At 41.2% G+C, this 20262-nt stretch overlaps 1 protein-coding gene across 10 annotated transcripts in view; it reads left to right on the top strand.

Annotated features, from left to right (window-relative positions):
- The window catches only part of SNTG1 (syntrophin gamma 1), a 258438-nt gene that overhangs the window by 71365 nt on the left and 166811 nt on the right, over positions 1-20262 (top strand). The window contains exon 1 of one of the 10 annotated variants that reach the window (XM_058175665.1): positions 15337-15354. The exons of the other annotated variants lie outside the window; for them this stretch is intronic. The gene's annotated coding sequence lies outside the window, so the exon portion shown is untranslated. Of the gene's footprint in view, positions 1-15336; positions 15355-20262 lie in introns of those variants that run through there. 10 annotated transcript variants of the gene reach the window in all.

The raw sequence follows: 20262 nt of genomic DNA, 5'->3' as shown, positions 1-20262 counted from the left end.
TTTAATTAGTTCATTTTCATTCTAATGAAAATGGATAAATAGGACTGGGAAACATTTGTGTGTGCTAGACAAGCCACTACAATTCTCTTAGAGTTTCATGCAAATACTGAAGAACTCAGGGTGCGATTGAACCTTGGTGAGTTCTAATTTATGTGTATTTGTAATTTGTCTAATGCGGGGGTGACAAACTCAAGGCCCGTGGGCTGAATAAGTACCACGGGGTGCTTAGATCTGGCCTGCGGGGCCACTCTAGAAATAGCGAAGGACCGGCCCATGGTGCCTCTGCCAGCGAAAATGGAGCTCTGGAAGGCTCCCCCAGCCCTTCCCAGGCCACCACAGGTGCCCCTGACATGAGTGATATCAAGCTGGCCACACCCACCCTGGCCATGCCCACCCCGGCCATGCCCATCCAGCCCCCCGAGGTCAAACACAACCCTGATGCAGCTCTCAATGAATTGAATTTGACACCCCTCGTCTAATGTGTTTCCAATCCCACCACTTGCTTAGAAAGATGCCAAGGGCCACTGGCAGACCCACCTCATTTTCCATTTCTTTCAGAGAGAAAGATTATTTGCTATGACAGGAATCCCAAATCTTTGGTCATTGAGTGTGGATTTTGGAGAGGAAGCTGTGGGTGCTTGATCACCTTTTTAAATAACCTTTTGATCAGAAGAGGCAATGAGACAAATCAAAGCCACAAATCTATTTAATATAGCAGAGAACTGCTGTTAAGTTCTGGAAGTAACGAGGCTGGAGACCAGGATAGTGACAACAGCTCTTTAATATATGGTGAACCCAGCAACAGGCTGGGGGAAAAACCTCTCCTTTTATACAGTTCTGCAGGAGGCTTCGTCCAATCAGCAACGTGCTGATTTCCCGCTCAAATATTTAAAGGTACAACTGTTAATACATAACACTCCTCCCCTCCCAGAAAACACTTTGTCTCTATTTACATATTTATTTACATGTTATTTTTCGACGTAGTCACGCAAATAACCTGGGCGTCTCCTAGTTCTTTCTGACCTGCGCGGTTCAGTTCTGGGTGGTGTTTTGAGCTGGTCGGAGGGGCTGTTGTCTCCTCCCAGCTCTTTCTCTGAGCCATCGGGCTCCGGATTATTGGCCGGCTCTTTTTCTTGGCCATCCGGCCTTGGATTAATTTTGGAATTTTCCTGCTGCTTCCTCGGGACCTGATGGCGTCGCTGGAACTCTGGGGCCTCAGCTAAGTCTTGCGCCTCCCCCGGGTCATTGTCAGCTGTGGATTCAAAGTGGTATTGGTCATTACCAGTCTCTATTGGTTTGGTTTGGTCAGTTATTCGTTTCCTTAACTGATCTATGTGGCGTCGCCACACTCGGTTGTCTGGTAGCTCTACCACGTACGATTTTGGGCCTGTTATCTTTGTTACTTGTCCTGCGACCCAACTTGGGCCGTCCCCATAGTTTCGGGCCCACACCTGGTCGCCTATGCTCATTTCCCTTGTCCTTTCTAGTTCCCCCTTGTAACCCTCGGGTGTGTAATGGGGGTTCAAACGGTCAAGTGGGCACCGGAGTTTTCGTCCCATTAGCAATTCGGCTGGGCTTTTCCCAGTGGCTGTGCTTGGGGTTCTGTGCTGGATGGCTAGGAAAAAGTCTATTTTCGTTTGCCAGTCACCTGGCTGGAGCCTGGACAATGCCTCCTTAGCGCTCCGGACGGAACGCTCTGCAAGGCCATTCGACGCAGGGTGGAAAGGCGCAGAGAGGGCATGTCGGATGCCTTCCTCTGCCAGGTACTCTTCAAACTGGGCTGCCGTGAATTGGGGCCCATTGTCGGACACCAGAGTGTCCGGCAACCCGTGAGTTGCGAATAGGTGGCGCAGGGTTGCGATTACTGCCTCGGCCGTGGTGGACTTCATGAGTATGATCTCCAACCATTTGGAAAATGCGTCCACCACCACTAGGAACGTTTGGCCGTGAAAGGGGCCAGCAAAGTCAATGTGGATTCTTGACCAAGGCCCTTGGGGCTTTTCCCATTCTCTGACAGGGGCTGTTGGGGGTAGCGGTCTGGACTCTTGGCAAGCTTGGCATTTCCCTACCCTCTCAGCAATCTCTGCGTCCATGAGTGGCCACCATACATAGCTTCTAGCTAACCCCTTCATCCTTACGATGCCTGGGTGACCCTCGTGGAGGAGGTCCAATACCTTTTCCCTTAACTTAACAGGAATTATTACACGATCACCCCATAACAGGCACCCCCCTTGAGCCGAGAGCTCATCTCGTTTCTTAACAAATTCTTTGAACCGTTCGCCCGGCGCAGCGGGCCACCCTCTCTGTACCCAACCGAGTACAGTCCTTAACACAATGTCCCGGTATGATGCCCGAGCCACTTCCTTCGATGTGACTGGGCCAGAGTCCAACGAGTCAATAAGGAGGATGGGTGTCCCGGAGTGGGGTCTTGATCGCCCCTGGCAGTGGGCATCGGCTCAACGCGCCTGCATGCCCCACTTCTTTCCTGGTCGATGCTGCAGCTTGTATGAGTAAGCGGCTAAAATATAGTCCATCGGGTCAAGCGTGGCGAAAGTGCCACAGGCGTTGGTGATCGCCAGCCAGTAATCCTAGTAGCGGTCTGTGGTCAGTCACGATTTCAAAATTCCGCCCAAAGACATACTCATGGAATTTTTTGACCCCTGATACAATGGCTAGTGCTTCTTTGTCTAATTGGCTGTAGTTCCTCTCTGGGGAGGACATCGTTCTAGAGTAGAACGCTATAGGGGCTTCTGTGCCGTTTGGAAGTCTATGGCTGAGTACAGCCCCCACCCCATAAGGGGATGCATCGCAAACCAGCACTAGGGGTAGTGAGTCGTGATATTGGATGAGCAGGCTATCACTTGAGAGCAGGTTCTTTACTGCTTCAAAAGCCCTATTTTCTGACTTTCCCCAAGACCAAACAGTATTTTTCCCTAAGAGCCTATGCAGCGGTTCCATAGCAGTTGCTTTGTTCTTTAAAAGACCGCGTAAAATTAACCAATCCCAGGAATGCCTGCAGCTCTGCTTTGTTTTTGGGCGCTGGAGCCTTTCTAATTGCCTTAACCTTGCTCTCAGTAGGGTGAATTCCTTTCTTGTCTATCCGGTAGCCCAAGAAGTCGACGGATTCGACCCCGATCTGGCATTTGTTTGTCTTGACTTTTAACCCGGCTGTCCGGAAAATGCTCAAGACCTTTCTTAACCGCTCCCCCAGTTCCTCCATGTTTTCCCCTGAAATTAGGACATCATCGAAGTAGGAACTACCCTGGGAGCCCTGCAGTAGTCGTTCCATCAGGTTTTGGAACAGCCCTGGTGCCACACTAACCCCAAATTGCAATCGGGTGCACTTGAAGGCCCCCTGTGCGTCTGTCGTTTGGGCTTCGCTGTGCGGGCGTCTACTGGCAGTTGTTGGTAGGCTTGGGCCAAGTCTAACTTTGCAAAGACTTGCCCTTGCCCCAAAGAGTGCAATAAGTGTTGCACCACGGAACCGGTGCGCTTTTCTGTAAGGCTTTGTTAAGCGTCGCCTTGTAGTCAGCGCAAATTCTAATTGACCCGTCCGGTTTTATGGGGTGACGATTGGCGTCTCCCACTTTGCGTGATCGACTGGCACCAAAATCCCTGATTTATGAGCTTGTCCAGCTCCTTATCAATTTTTGGTTTTAGGGCAAAGGACTCTCCTCGCCTTAAGCCTAATGGGGCTACCTGGGGTCTAAGTTGAAGGAAATAGGGGTCCCTTGTACTTGCCCAGGCAGTCCTTGAAGACATCTTGAACTCGTTAAAGAGAATGTCTTTCAGGTTACAGTCACTTCTGTAGATGCCAGTCACTCCCATGCCCAGGGCACGAAACCAGTCTAGTCCCAACAGACTGGGCAGAGTTCCTTCGACGATCGTGATGGGCAGGGTCTTTTATGTGGACCATACTCGACTCGGACGGAGGTGGTCCCTCGAACAGGGATGCGATTCCCTGGTAGTCGTGCACTCGTAGCCGTTGTGCTTGCAGGTGGCGCCGCGACGGACGGCAGCGACTTCGCCAGAGTGTCCCAGGACATGATGGTGATCGCTGATCCGTGTCTACTTCAAGCCTGCACCGAACTCCCTCTATTTTGGGCTTGGTGAAGATCTTCTTCTCCACTTTGGTTGAGGCGCCTATAATGACAGTCGTTTGGTTAGACTTGCGCCTTTCTTGTTTGAGCCAATCGCGGGCCGCCTTTCCGGTTCCGCTTTGATTGGCCGATTTGAATTTTCGGCGGGAAGGTTGGGCGCTCTGCAGACCTGAGCTAAGTGCCCTTTCTTCCCACACCGCCGCATGTTGCGTCTTTAAACCTGCAGCGTTGGCGCTGGTGCTGCCCTCCGCAGCTTCCGCTCGTCACGGTCCTCCATGTCGCGTTTCTCGGTCCGGCAGACCCTTCCTCATCCTCGCCTCACCGTCCGGATTCGGACTGAATCTCCTCCTGGTGTACTGGCGTTGGCTTTGCGCTCGCCTTGGATTGAAGAGGCTTGTGCAGGGTCTCTGCTGCTTTAGTAGACATTTCGTGTGCTCTGGCTTCGTCCAGAGCGTTGGCTAGTGTCAGGTTGCTCTTGGCTAGCAGCCGTCGCCGTAGACGGATGTCCTTGACCCCTCGGACGAGTTGCTCGAGTAGCACCTCGTCTAGGTCTCGGTATCCGCAGTCCTTGGACGCTCTTCTTAAAGCGGCCATGTAGTCACCGATGGACTCGCCCTCCATCTGTCTACGTTCCCCGAATTCAAACCGCTGCACGTATTTGGACGGCGTCGGCGCGAAATGGTTCTTCAGCAAAGTCTGCAGAGTCGGCCACGATACCGATTGTATCGGCGTTGGCTCTGCCAGGGCTTCCGCGATCTCGATGACCTCCGGCCCACAATGGCTTAAGAAGTAAGCCCGTTTGCGGTTATCAGGGATCCCCTGTAGTTCGTTGGCTTCTAGAAAGCTTTCGAAACGGGTCATATATGTTCCCCATTTCTCCTTGACCGGGTTGTACGGTGCGGGTGGCGTGTTTGCCATTTCCGCGTTTCTGCCCTGCGTTCGCTGGGTTCGGAACTATCGTGCTTCAGCTCGGTTCTGGTTCTCCTTAGCCTCGAGATCCCACCCTCGTCGCCAATGTTAAGTTCTGGAAGTAACGAGGCTGGAGACCAGGATAGTGACAACAGCTCTTTAATATATGGTGAACCCAGCAACAGGCTGGGGGAAAAACCTCTCCTTTTATACAGTTCTGCAGGAGGCTTCGTCCAATCAGCAACGTGCTGATTTCCCGCTCAAATATTTAAAGGTACAACTGTTAATACATAACAACTGCTGTAGTTTCCTGTTTGAAATATGGGACACAAAATGCTTATAATATGTGTTTTCTGGAACAGTTTTTTGAAGTGTGTAGATGCTTAAGTAAACTTTCCTGTTTACATCACAGTAGAATAGACTTTGTGCTCATGGTGCTGTTTCAATAACTACTTTGAATAACATGTTAGACAGAGACGGGTCATTCTAGTTGTCAGTGTCCATTCATTTGACATTTTACTTAGAATACAATGCTTAGAGAGAAATAATTCCATTTGGACACTTTGTTTCTTGTAAAGAGTGAACAAAGATGGTCTGTTTGATGATAGGCAAACAGAAAGTTATACACTTTGAATATATAGTGGAATAAATGATAGACCAGAGAAAGCATCTACACTTGACAAGTTCAAAGAAGTACAAGAAGAAGGCAATGGATAAGGTGGTTGACAGGATCTAAGAAATTATAGGAATGTTCTTGGAAAAGTTGTTATTCCTCTTTAGAAACAGGTCAGGGTAGCAACCATTTGATCATGCAGTCACCAGGAATTGAATTTGACTCAGTGACATCTAACTAATGAAAACATTGAAGTATGGTATTTAAATTTGATGTACTTTAGATTCTAAAATATAGTATCACAATTTATTCTACAAAAGCCCTTGTGGTGCTTATTAGTTTAGCATCATACAGTTCACTAAGCTCGACATTTACAATATCCCAGGGACAGTATATTCAGCTTTGTGAGAAAACTGTCTCAAGGTAACCAAATGTATTTTGTACAATAAACTTAATGTTTTATGGAGTTGACTTCTTAAGGTGGCCCACAATAACTATTGATTTAATCATAATATACATATCACATAATCTAGCAGAAGATGTTTGTTAATTTATGGATTCAGTTTAATATTTAAAGCTTTATTGTGCTTTAGGTCAGAATATTGAAAATGACTCTGCTTGGGCTAATTATTTTTGGAAACTCTATTTTCTGATCTGTAGTTTAGACATTCATGCATATATATAAAAAAATCATTTTACAATTAAGTTCTATTACTGGGAAAATTTTCAAGTTCTCTTTTAGAGTGGGCTCTAAAAATGTTTACGCAGTAAGCATTTAATGACAGGTTTTAAATATGTTATTCTTTTCCATTAGCATTTCTTTTATTTTTTGATAAAAGTTTTATGGGTACTTATGCTTGTGGTGGTTTGCTCTGTGTGTGCATGTATGAATGTATAAGTTATAGTGTTGGACTATTCTCTGCTTTGCTAGGAAGGAAAAGAAAATCAGTTGGAAATAAATAATACATGTATTATAGATAAAAGTAATGTGAAATATAACATTACTACAAATTCCTTATGTGACAGATTCCTTTTGTGTCCAATCACACTTGGCCACTAAAGAATATACTATTCTATAACTTTTTTCTTTAAAAAACGTGTTAAAATGGAAAACTTAAGAGGCATAGTTACATTTCATTGACATAATTCTCTATACCAGAGGTGTCAAACTCGTGGCCTGCGGTCTGGATGTGCTGGCCCTTTTCCCACCCAGTTAGCAAAAGGAAAAAAGTCCCAATATGTCACATGACAATGCCGTGACAACACGACTTTGACACCCCTGCTCTATACAGTCCACTTCCTATTCTGTATTTTAATAACACAGGCAAACCTAAAATTAGCAAACAACCATGTATTTTTGCTGCACAGGCTGTAGATCCAGAAAATTATTAAACTTTTATTATCATATGAGGCTAACGAAATATCTTTGGTTAACATGCTGGTGGCACTTGAGTGAGCAGAATATCATGTCTGGAAACAATTGTTCTTAAACTGACAACTATTTAACTATTTAACTAGGATCTTGTCTCCACCAACTGGAGTTATTACTGCAATGCTCTCTACATGGGGCTGCCCTTGAGGTGCACCCGGAGGCTACAGTTAGTCCAGAATGCGGCTGCGCGAGTAGTAACGGGAGCCACTCGTGGCTCCCACGTAACACCACTACTCCGTAGCCTGCACTGGCTTCCTGTGGTTTTTCGGGTGCGCTTCAAGATTTTGGTTACCACCTTCAAAGCGCTCCATGGCTTAGGACCCGGGTACTTACGAGACCGCCTGCTGTTACCCTATGCCTCCCACCGACCCGTACGCTCTCACAGAGAGGGTCTCCTCAGGGTGCCGTCCGCCAAACAGTGTCGGCTGGTGGCCCCCAGGAGTAGGGCCTTCTCTGTGGGGGCATCGACGCTCTGGAACGAACTTCCCCCTGGCTTACGTCAAGTGCCTGATCTTCGGACCTTCTGTCGTGAGCTAAAAACACACTTATTCATTCAAGCGGGACTTTAATTTTAATTCGGGGTTTTATTATATTTCTAAAATTTTAAAACTATTTTTTTAAATTTATCAGCCTTTTTGTAATTTGCTATGTTTTAAATGTTTTAATTGTATATATTTTGTGTTTTATCTTTGGCTGTACACCACCCTGAGTCCTTTGGGAGAAGGGCGGTATAAAAATTTAATAAAATAAATAAATAAATAAACTTTGTTTTGGCCTCCAGAAAACCTGTAAAAAACCTGTCTGTTTCTCCAGGTTGGAGCCAAGATTAGTAGAGTTCCTATATGGAGAGGAGTATGAAAGTGAAACCTGGACATCCTAACTGTAATCAAACAATTTCAGTGTTCAGTGATCATTTTTAATTGGATTTGTTCTTTCTTGTAGAGATTTTGTTGGTGGTGTGCATGTGCATGTGTAGGTTTTATGTAAACTAACAAGAGTTGCACTATTCAAGTTGGATGGTCACTTAAATTCTTTAAATATAATATTTTATGTGGGAGTAATCTTCAATTGGACCTGAGAGTAAACTGGCAGCCAACCAAGCTCATGGAGCATAGGTGTAACAATAACTGTTTTAGAAGTGCTTATCCTGCTGCATTCTGTACCAGCTGAAACTTCTGCATACTCTTCAAAGGCAGAGAGCATGTAGAGAGCGTTGCAGTAGTTCAATGCAGTTGAACAGAAGATTACAAGAACTTTGTCAAAGTTTATAGATTGGACAAAAAAAAGGGACATCGAAATAGAAATAGGTACTTTCTATTGAATAAATTAAGGGACATGGTGGCTCAGGGGCTAGGACGTTGAGCTTGCTGATTGAAAGGTCGGCAGCTCAGCGGTTCGAATCCCTAGTGCTGCCATGTAACGGGGTGAGCTCCTGTTACTTGTCCCAGCTTCTGCCGACCTAGCAGTTCCATGCGCCTTTGCTGTTGAGTCATGCTGGCCATATGACCACGGAGACGTCTTCGGACAGTGCTGGCTCTTCGGCTTTGAAACGGAGATGAGCACCGCCCCCTAGAGTCAGCAACGACTAGCACATATGTGCGAGGGAAACCTTTACCTTTATTGAATAAATTCAGAATTTGTCAGAACAGAAAATGTTCCAACGGATGTTCTAGAAAGTGGTGAAGTTTTAAACATTTCATGAAAAAAAGAGGGACAAATAGTAAAAGAAGCTGCTAGAAATGAAAATGAATCACATTATCCAAACACGACTAACTGTATGAAATTCAAAGCACAAAAACCTACAAAGTGTACAGTAAATAGGACTGGGAGGATTTCTGAAGGAAGTTCAAGGCATTCTAAAAATATCCTGTAAATGGAGCGAGAGAAAATACTGGCATCAGTTCTATGGCTAAACACAGAATATCTTCCTTAAAGGCTTTTTGGCCAGTCAGTGTTAACAGAGTGACAAATCCGATGGAGCTATGGGCAAAAATTATTCAAAGACCAAAACAGCTGCATGTAATATCAGAACCAGTACAAGACTCCTATACAATGAGATTGTACTTTGGTTATCTTTAGTGGTAAAATAAAAAAACCTAAGAGTTTTTATGAAAAATTGGTTGCTTTATAGAGCAATATGTTACGCTTCAAAGCATATTCTTTGGGTCATAAACCATAATAAATAGCACTTAGATTTATATATTGCTTCACAGTGCTTTACAGCCCTCTCTAAACAGTTCACAGAGTCAGCATATCTGCCCCCCAACAATCTGGGTCCTCATTTTACTGACCTAGGAAGGATGGAAGGCTGAGTCAACCTTGAGTCGGTGAGATTTGAACTGCCAACTGCTAGTAGCCAACAGTCAGTAGAAATAGCCTACAGTACTTCATTCTAACCACTGCGCCACTGTGGCTCAATCCTAGTATCTTAATGACAAAATTATAGAGGTGGTGGGGACCACAATGATCCACCAATAACGTAGACCAACTTGTCTGCAATGTACGGGAAAACCAGTTAAACTATCCTTGAGAACTAGTCCAGCCTGTCAAAGAGATGGAAATCTCATAAATTGCACATCTTGATTGCTCCACTGTTGTACTTATTTTAGCATGAAGCAATTTTTCTTATACTTTTCTTTTTTATATTTAGGAAAAATCCAGCTATGCCTGCTAGGATTTTTCCAGATGTTTACATAACTATAGTTGCACAGGTGAGAAACCACCAAGTGGGCGGCGGAAATGCTCTATCTTTGACAGTTTTCAATTGCACAAAACTTTTTTTTCTCGTGGCAACTTGTCTTGCCATAGGTTTAACTACAATCACTTACTTTGGTAAACCATAATGAGTATTAGCAATCTTCAAGATGCCTACAAACGGTTTGCTTTCTTATCTAACAGATTTCTATGGATTGAAGTTAGGAATTTCTATGGATTGAAGTTAGTTCTCTAGTCATTAATAACTGCAGAAAAAACAATTACTACCAACCTGCCTTCCATGGAGAATCTGTATACTGCACGAGTCAAAAAGAGGGCTGTGAAAATATTTACAGACCCCTCACATCCTGGACATAAAATTGTTTCAAATCCTACCCTCAAAACAACACTATAGAGCACTGCACACCAGAATAACTAGACACAAGAACAGTTTTTTCCCAAACGCTATCACTCTGCTAAACAAATAATTCCCTCAACACTGTCAAACTATCTGCATTACTATTGATCTTCTCATCATTCCTATCTCCCGTCTCCTCCCACTTATGACTGTATGACTGTAACCTTGCTGGTATCTTTAAGATTTATATTGACTGTTTCCCTATGACTATCATTAAGTGTTGTACCTTATGATTCTTGATGAATGTATATTTTCTTTTATGTACACTGAGAGCATATGCACCAAGACAAATTCTTGTGTGTCCAATCACACTTGGCTAATAAAGAATTCTATTCTATTCTGTTCTGTTCTGTTCTGTTCTGTTCTATTCTATTCTGAGATATTCTTTTACTTTCTTAAAGGGGAGTAGGCTACATTTCTTCATCTCCAGTCCTCTCTCATCTTCCCAGGTCCCAACAGCTGCTGAGAGAAAATTGACAGGTGTTCCAACAGTTTTGTAGTCATGTATTTTAAGAGCAGTTAGAGCTAAGCAGTGTAGTACTGCAGGCAAACTCACTGCTCACTCCAGGAGTTCAATCCTGACCAGCTTAAGGTTGACTCAGCCTTCTATCCATTGATAAAACGTCGATAAAATGAGGACCCAAATTGTTGGGGCCAATATGCTGACTCTGTAAACTGCTTAGAGCGGGCTGTAAAGCACTATGAAGCAGTATATAAGTCTAAGTGCTATTGTTATTAAAGCATTAGCACTGTTCTTTTCTTTACCAAATTAAAATAAAAAAGTATGGTGAGAAGGCAGTGATTCAATCTAATTTTATTGTTGTTTTATCATTCAGTTATCCATCCTAACTCATTGGACACAATTTTGCCAGTAGTGCCTGTTTGTACTTGTTTCTTGGAGTTCTTATAAGACAGCCAGTTTGCTGTAGTGATTCAAATCAAGATGGAAACCAGGAGTTCTAGTCCTGGTTTGGGCACAAAGCAAGATGACTTTGGGCCAGTCATACTCTCTCAGCCCTAGGAAGGAGACAATGGCAAATCCATCCAAAATCCTTGCCAACAAAACTGCAGGAACTAGTCTGGACAGTTGTCAGGAGTCAAAAAGTGACTCAAAGGTAACCCCTCACCCCAAATCGTTTTTGGGATGATTTGATTACCCCACCTTTTTTTAGGTATCAGGGTCTTCTCCAATTACTCCTGTATTAACATTATATGTAAAAAAAAACCAAAAAAAACCCCCTAATCCTTAACTTCATTATTAGTGCTTCCAATGAACAATAGTTTTACTTTATCTAGTAATTTGTTCTTACAGTCTAAAGAATTTAAAATTTTTCCAGCCCTACATTCCAAGACATTAATTTTTCTTTGCTTGGATTTTATAATAATTCTATTTTCACAGCCATGTGTTATTTATTGTAAACCATAGTTTTCATAATGCATAGCTTTATTATCAATGTGCTACCTCGTATTTTAATATTTTGCCTACACTTGTCATAGTCTGTTTCCCAAATAGCAGACATCGTAAAGTAAGCCTGTCATTTATTTAACTTAATGCTTAAATTAAAGACTTTATTTAAAAATTTAAATACAAATTTAGAGCCTAGAAAAATAAAGTCTGTTACTATTCAGTGTCTTCTCCGCCTGTTTGCATTGAATTAGATTGCTTGTTGGCATAATCTTTGTTGTTGTTTAATACTGAGCAAAAAGTTTTTTCTTTCTTACATCTTCAGCAGGAAACTTCTTGTTGTCTTCTTGTTTCTAGCTGTCATATCATAAGCATATCTGTTAATGTTTTGTCTAAGTTTAATTCTAGAACATAGAATAATAAAGTTGGAAGAGACCTTGGAGGTCTTCTAGTTCAACCCCCTGCTTGAGGAGACCTTATATTATTTCAGATAAATGGTTGCACAGTCTTTTCTTGAAAGCTCCAGTGATGGAGCACCCACAACTTCTGAAGGCAAGCTATTCCATTGGTTGATTGCTCTCACCGTTAGGAAATTTCTCCTTGGTTCTAGGTTGCTTCTCTCCTTGGTTAGTTTCCATCCATCATTTCTTGTCTTGTCTTTTGGTGCTTCTGAAAATAGTTTGACCCCCTCATCTTTGCTCCAAACATTGGAACACTGCTATCTTGTCTCCCCTAGTCTTTTCATTAGACTAGACTGGGGTGTCAAACTCAAGGCCCAGGAGCTTGATCTGGCCCACAGGGTGCTTAGATCTGGCCCACAGGGCCACCCTGGAAACAGCGAAGGACTGGCTCACTGTGCCTCTACCAGCAAAATCTGAGCTTGTGAGGACTGCCTGCAGCCCTACTGAACTCCGTTTTCACTGGCAGAGGGTTGTAGGAGACTGTCACAGCCGAAAACAGAGCTCGGGAGCCTGTTTTCACTGGCAGAGTGCTTGGGCCACCACAGGTGCCCCCAACTCCAGTGAGATCAAGCTGGCCACACCTACCTTAACCACATGCACCCCAGCCCCCCAAGGTCAAACAACCCTGGTGTGGCCCTCAATGAAATCGAGTTTGACACTCCTGGACTAGACATTCTTTTCATTAGACAAAACATACCCAATTCCTGTAACTGTTCCTCTCATGTTTTAGATTCCAGCCTTCCAAACATTTTTGTTGCTCTTCTCTGCTTTGCCATTGACTTTACTTGACAGGTGATTGCAACTGTCATAAATGTAAATCAGTTGCTAAGTGAATTTTGATCACGTGATCATGGGATGCTGCGATAGTTGTATAAAACTATTGTGAAAAACCAGTGTAAAAAAGAAGTCATTTTTTCAGCGCCATGTAACTTTGAATAGTCACTAGATGAACTGTTGTAAGTTGAGAACTACAACAATTTTTTTTAAAAAAAGTATTCCATATATTTACGTTTGCAATTCTATGTCTTCTTGTACAGATTTTCCCATACATGCATCCATACATGGTCATCAACTGGCTATCAATCAACTGTTACTTCAGGAGTTTGTAACACTGGTGGGTTGCTCCCGGTTTGCTCTGGTTCTGGAGACTCAGTAGTAAAAATCTGCTGGCGTTCGGAGAACCGGTAGTAATGACTGGCTGGCCACACCCCCGAACCGGTTCCCTGATCATCAGAGTTTGTGTTTTTTTTTACTTTTAAAAGCATCTTTCCTTCAGCCAAAAAAAGGCTTTTAAAAGTAAAAAAAACAACAACTGATGATTGCACGGCTGAGCAGGGATCATCAGAACCCTTTAAAAGTTTTTTTTTAAACAACCTCTTCGGATTGAGTTAAGAGGTTCTGGGTTGTGATTAAGCAACTTCAGCTGGGATCGTCAGAGGAGCCTTTTAAAATCTTTTTTTCCTCTGGCTCACCCAATCCCCCCTCCTCACTTACCTAATTACTGCTCCTTTCAGGCTCGCTTTCCTTCGGCTTCTGCAATCAGTTGTATCACCTAGCAACTGAATCTGCATGTCTGCCTGCAATCCATGTCAATCTGCCTTTGCTGGCTGAGGAACTCTGGGAGTTGAAGTCCACAAGCCTTAAAGTTACTAAGGTTGGAGACCCCTGATCTAAAAAATATAAATAAAATAAAATAATAAAAATAAAATATTTGTGCAGTTTTCTGAGATTTGGTGTGTTTCTGTAGTGTTTCACTCTAACTACACAAACACACAAAATCTCACAAAACTGTATGTGTCATTTTGTGTTTGTGTGTGCGTGTGAGTCAGTTGTGTTGTGTTGTCTGTGTGTGTAAAGTGTGAAAGTTGGTTTTTGAGCTTTTTGTGGCTGTGTGAGGTTCCTACTTGTTGCAGGGGCCATTTTGGGTGACGTACAGCTGCTTTTACATTGTGTGTGAGTCTGTTGTGTTGTGTTGTGTTTTGTGTGTGTGTGTGTGTGTGTGTGTGTGTGTCCCTTTGTCCCTTGGAGGCAGCTCCTCTGAAGAAAAGAGGAGGCGGCGAAGCTCTGGCTGTCTCCTGGGAGAAATCGCCCTGTCTCATCAGCATTGGTCATGTGACTGAGTGGGTGTGGCCAACTTGATGTCATTCACAGCAAGGTGCCACCCCACCTTGCCCTGAATGATTTCAAGTTGGCCACGCCCACTCAGTCACATGACCACCAAGCCACACCCACAGAACCGGTAGTAAAAATTTTTGGACTGGTTTGTCCAAAATTGTTTGTAAGCCCAGCCTAAATTGTTTTTATTTTTAGGAAAGTTGTTCTACATAAATGAATATTTCTGCAATGTCATAATCGTTGATTAAAACCTAATGCCACTGCAGTAATCCTGTGTTAATAAAAAGTGCTAATAAACCACCAAAACTCAAAGATGATTTACAATATATTTATTTACTTACTAGTTCATTTCATTTTAGTGCCAGGAGATACTGTATAATATATAGCAAAAGGATATATGTTACCTAATGTCCTGTAGGCTAGGGCACTTTGGTTTATCAAGAGTATATTTTATTGGCAAATCTCTACTTAGAAGCCCGAACTCCTGCTAATCAAAGTTAGTTATTTTGCATTAATGAAATCTCCAAGTTTATGAACATTTTATGAATTAGGAAAGATGTTTCAGAACAGTTTGCCAAGTCTCAGAAAACCATTTTAAAAATCCCCATTCTTTTTATGACTATAATTGTCTTGCAAGAATCCAGAAGAATAATTGACTAGCATAAATAAGGAGCATCTGAGAAGGAAAAACTCCTTATCTGCAGATGTAACATTAAGAATCTAGACTGAAGTCAAGGCACATCATTTATACCCATATCATTTATAATAATGTATGTTATGTCCTCCTCGCCTCTGTCCGAACGATGGCTTAATTAGCCAGCTCTTATCAGCTCTGGCAGCAAAAGAGCCAGCATCTGCCAAGAGCCATCGTTGGCTGCCAAGATGCTGGTGAGTCACAACCTTCAGCTCTAGTCAATCCGTGAATTTGCCTGATATAAAGAGACACACCAGCTCTTGCTGCCTTTTATATCCTGTGGGGTGTGGCTCCACGACTCAGCACTTCCTAGGCCTGCCCCTCCCCTGCTTCTGTTGTTCTCTTCTCTCCTGCCTACGAAACCTGGGATTGAGCCAAGCCTGATTGCTGTCAGCTGGGTCTGCAGGCGTGGCCTGGGCGGGGAAAGAGTCAGGAGAAGGAGGCTTCATTATCTCTTTCGCTTGGCCTGCTTCTGGCTCCTGGAGCTGATCCAGGGAGGCCGGTGCTTCTGAGGTAAGTCCTGATGGCCCTTCCCCCTCACTGTCCAAGTCACTTTCTGGCAGCAGGCCCAGCTCCGAGTCACTTTCTGGCAGCAGGCCCGGCTCCAAGGCACTTTCGGGCATGGGGCCAGGTTCGGGGGCAGGAGCCACAAAATGTATCATAATAGGGCAGGGGTGGGTTCTACCTACCTTTACTACCGATTTGCAGTGGGATCGCATCTGCAGAAGCTTCCTGATGATGTCGGGGTCGGTGGGCGGAGCCTCTCCCAGTTTTACTACTGGTTTGCAAGAATCGGTATGAGCTGGGGGCAACCTACCACTGTAATAGGGGCAGCCAATGAGCTTGTTTGGACTCCTATAATTTCCTTTCCCAGTGCAGTTATGAAGAGGAACTTAAAAGCTGTATTTTCCTATTTCAATTTATCTTACAGTAGAATTGTATTCAAACCCTATAGAATGATTAAATTTTCAAAAGTTATATGCACATCTTGGTTTGATTTGAACAGGTAATATTCAAGATTAATTTACTATAATTTGCTTGGTTTATTTAGGCAATGATTAAACTGGGGCTAAATAAAAAGCAATACCTAAAATTTTATATTTGAAAAGGGAATTTGTCTCAAAATCTAATCTCTTACTCCATGCAGAATTTGTTCAGCCTGTTTTTGAACATGGCCAATGAATGGAAACCTGCTAATAATTATATCTAGTAATTGGTTTTACTACCAAGTTGGTGTTATCATTAGAAAAATTTTCCTAAAATTCATTTGGAATCTGATTGTCTAATCTACATTTTACTTTTGGAATAAAAAGCACATTTTCCTGGCAAAACATTCTAGATATTTGAAAAGTATTTTCATTACTACCATCACCACCCAATTTTCCTTAGGACTAAACATGAGGCAGGCATATAAGAGCTCCCCTTTCAGATCTATCATATAATAAGGAATCTTATGGCAGCTGATCTAATCTCTCCAACAATGTTCTCTTTATGCTTTGAAAAATGTCCTCATTATCCCTTTGTCTACACCTGGAAGCAAAGGTGCTTTGCTCAAGTAACAACCATTCCCATACATTAACAAAGTCCTACTATTTGGAAGGCACTCCCAAACTTTCCAAAGTTCTTTCCATAGAAATCTGTCTAGATTATATTGGACAATTGAGCCATTTTCTTCATGGATGAAGATGAATATATGTGTCCCAAGATAATGTTGCAGGATCCAATCTGGCTTTAGGACTAGAGGTTTAATCTTCTCAGCTTTCAGATTCGTGCTGGAGTCCATCTTCAGGGAACTTCAGGGAATTTCAGGTCAATGCCTGGAATGCACTACCTGATTCTGTGGTTTCTTCCCCAAACCCTCAAAACTTTAACCTTAGACTGTCTACTGTCGACCTCACCCCATTCCTCAGGGGTCTTTAAGGGGCGTGCATAAGCGCACCAGCGTGCCTACCATCCCTGTCCTAATGTTCCCTTTTATTTGTATCCATCTCATATATTCATAATTATGTCGATACTTATATCTGTTATCTAATACATGCTTGATGAAATAAATAAACAAAATAAAAAATAAACTTCTCTCTAGCAGAATGTGTGCACATTTTATTCGAGAGAAGTGATCCTGCATTTTCTTCATGACCTTGGTAGGCTTTTTGTCTATGCTGACAGTGGCTTGTTTTGGCTGAGAAAATGATCATTCCTGATTTCCAATATTTTTTGTACACTTAATCATCCTACTCTACTTTATTTCAGGAAACCTCACTCCACTTTCATTCCACTGCATCGGTCTTAGGAATTGAAGGATTTCAGTGAGAACCATAACTGTGTGATATGTATTGGAGGGCACCCAATTATTTAATTGGAGGAGAAGAAGTATTAGATGTTATTCCATGTATGACTTGAGTTATTTATAAAAGTAATAAATATGAAATATAAATTAAATTAAAACTAAATTAATTAAATCATGAAGAAAAAAATAATTTGATGGCATATAGCAAGTGATAATGTAATAGAGAAGATATGTACTGTTCATGTTTGGACATGAAAGTTGTAGATATATTCCCTCCTGAGGCTGTTAAAAATCTATAGACAACTGTATAAAATTCAAACCAAACCAAATAAAGGAACAATGAGTTATTTCTGTTTTCAAGCAAAACCAAATTGTGCTAAGTCTGGTTAGCTGGATCTTGTGACATTCATAAAGCAGCCTTTGATTAAATGTCATTGATGGGTCTTATGGCAATTGCAAGACTACTCTTCTTAACCTTTTTTTTTTTTTTTGAAAAAGTTATTTTGTTTCTCATAAACGTATCTTAAATGTACAGTTTCTGATCTAACATACATATTTTCTTTTAACTTTCATACTAATACAATCTTCATCCTAAACAATTTAAGTATATTCAGGGTTGCTCTTCTACCATTTCATTTCCCTTTTTTACAATAATCCTTCTTCTCCCTCTCCTCACTGTCCTTTCCCTCCCTTCTTCCATCTATTCTTCTACTTATTCTTTCCCCCTCTCCTTCTCCCTCTCTACTTCCCCTTCCTTTCCCCAATACCTCCTTTCTTCCTCCCTTCTAATCTTCTCTCCGTCTCATTTCCCCTCTCTTTCTTCCTCTCCTTTTCCCTTTCTTCTTTCCCTCTCTCCTTCGTCTCTCCTCTCCTCTATTCCTCTCCATTCTCTCTATTGTTGTATTCATTTTCAATTTAGTATTTTCCAAAGTGATATTTGAGCAATCCCGATTTTTTACTTTCTTTTCAATTACTTTTCATTTTACTAAATTCACAAGTATCATCAAAAATGTACATTTATATAATAACATTTTCTTTCTCTTCCCCCCCTTTTCATTTACACGTGTCTTCTGGGTTTCTGTTTCTTTTTTGTCTTTTCTCTCATTTACTTATACCTTATTTAATTTATTCTTTATAATCTTTTATTCATATTTCTTTTCTAACCATACATAAATTGTCCCCATCTCTTGAAATACACCAATTCCTTTTTATCTTTTATTCTCAATGTTAACCTATTCATTTCTGCACATTCTAAAATCTTCTTTATTACCTCTCCTTCTGATGGGATTTTTTCTGTCTTTCACTTTTGTGCAAATACAATTCTTGCCACTGTTCTTACATGAATAATCAAATATGTATCTTCTTTGCTATATTTCTCTGGTAATATAACCAATAAAAAATGCCTCTGGTTTTAACTCTATATGTTGGTGCAACATTTCCTCTAACCATGCCTGTATTCTAATCCAATAATTTGTTGCTTCCGTACATGTCCACCACATATGATAATATGATCCTGGCAATTGAAAACATTTCCAACATTTAGCTGATTTATCCTTAAACATTTTTGCTAATCTTTCTGGTGATATATGCCATCTATAAAACATTTTATATAATTTTTCTTTATATGCAGTTGCCATTGTTAATTTATAATTCCTTTCCCATAGTTGTTGCCATCTCTCTAGTTCTATCATATAACCAAAGTTTTTTGTCCATGCTATCCTTGATTCTTTTACTTCTTCCTCTTCTAATCTGATTTGCAATAAGTAATTATACAATTTCTTAATTATTTTTTCATCTGTCCCAGTCAATATCTTGTCCAATTCTGATTTTTCCATACTGTTTCAAATCTTTATCACATCTTGATTGTATTTGTAGTCATGTATACCAATCTGTCTCAATTCCCTTTTTTTCTAGTTCTTGTTTCTTTTTTAGTTCTCCCTTCTCTGTTAAAATATCCTTATATCTCAAAATATTTTTCATGTTAATCATATTTGGATGTGTCAAAGCTTCTATTGTTGAAAGCCACATTGGTATCTTCATATAATGTCTGTCTTTCACTCTTTCCCATGTTATTAGCAAACCATTCCTTCTGTAATGTCTCTGAAAATACCCATGTATCCTATTTTTTCCACACACACAAAAAAAGCGTGCCACCCTAGTTGTAAATCATTCCTTCCAGAGTCAATATTCTCATATTTCTCAATAAAATCCAAACTTTAACCCAGGTTAACGTCGCTGCTTGATAGTATAGTTCCCAATTTGGTAGTCCAAACCTGCCTCTAGTTCTAGAATCTTGAAGCAGTTTAAGTTTAATTCTTGCTTTTTTCCCTTGTCATACATATTTCCACATCATTTTGTTCAAATTCTCAAAATATTTTTTCTCCAACTTTATCGGTATTGTTTGAAGAAAAAGATTCTTTGTGTTATATTCATTTTAATTAATGCTATTCTTTCCATTAGTGATATTTGCAGATTTTTCCATTTCTCCAAGTCTATTTCAATTTGATTTCTCAGTTTATAATAGTTATCTTTCTTCATCGTTGTACACCTTGAAGTTAATTGAATACCCAAATATTTCACTATTTTCTTCACTATTTGAACGTCTAACTTCTCCATTAGTTGCTTTTTTTGTTTTTCTCTATTTTTAAATATTATTTTTGTCTTGTCATTATTAATTTTCAATCCCAGTAGTTCTCCATATTCTTTCCACAATAAACACTAAAACATCCGCAAAGGCTTGTAGTTTGTATTCTTCTTTTTTGATTTTCATTCCTTTTATTTCTTTATCTTGTCTTATCTTTCTGTTTAAAAGATCTAATGTCAATATGAATAGCAATGGAGATAATGGACATCCTTGTCTAGTTCCTTTTCTAATATTTACTTTTTCTGTCATTTTATCATTCACAATCACCTTTGCTGATTGGCCTTTATATATAGTTTTAACCATATTTATAAACCTATACCCGATGTCCATTATTTGGAACCTGTGTAGTCATAAATTGCCAGTTCACATTATCAAATGCTTTCTGTGCATCCAAAAATAACAATGCCATTTGCTTTTCTGGATTTGCGTCACAGTATTCCAATGTGTCCAATATAATTCACATATTATCTCTGATCTGTCTTTTAGGTAA

Source organism: Ahaetulla prasina, chromosome 3 (genome assembly GCF_028640845.1).
Source record: "Ahaetulla prasina isolate Xishuangbanna chromosome 3, ASM2864084v1, whole genome shotgun sequence".
In the NCBI taxonomy this organism is placed as follows: domain Eukaryota; kingdom Metazoa; phylum Chordata; class Lepidosauria; order Squamata; family Colubridae; genus Ahaetulla; species Ahaetulla prasina.
The sequence above is the reverse complement of the archived record's forward strand: the minus strand, read 5'-3'. Positions and strand labels throughout refer to the sequence as shown.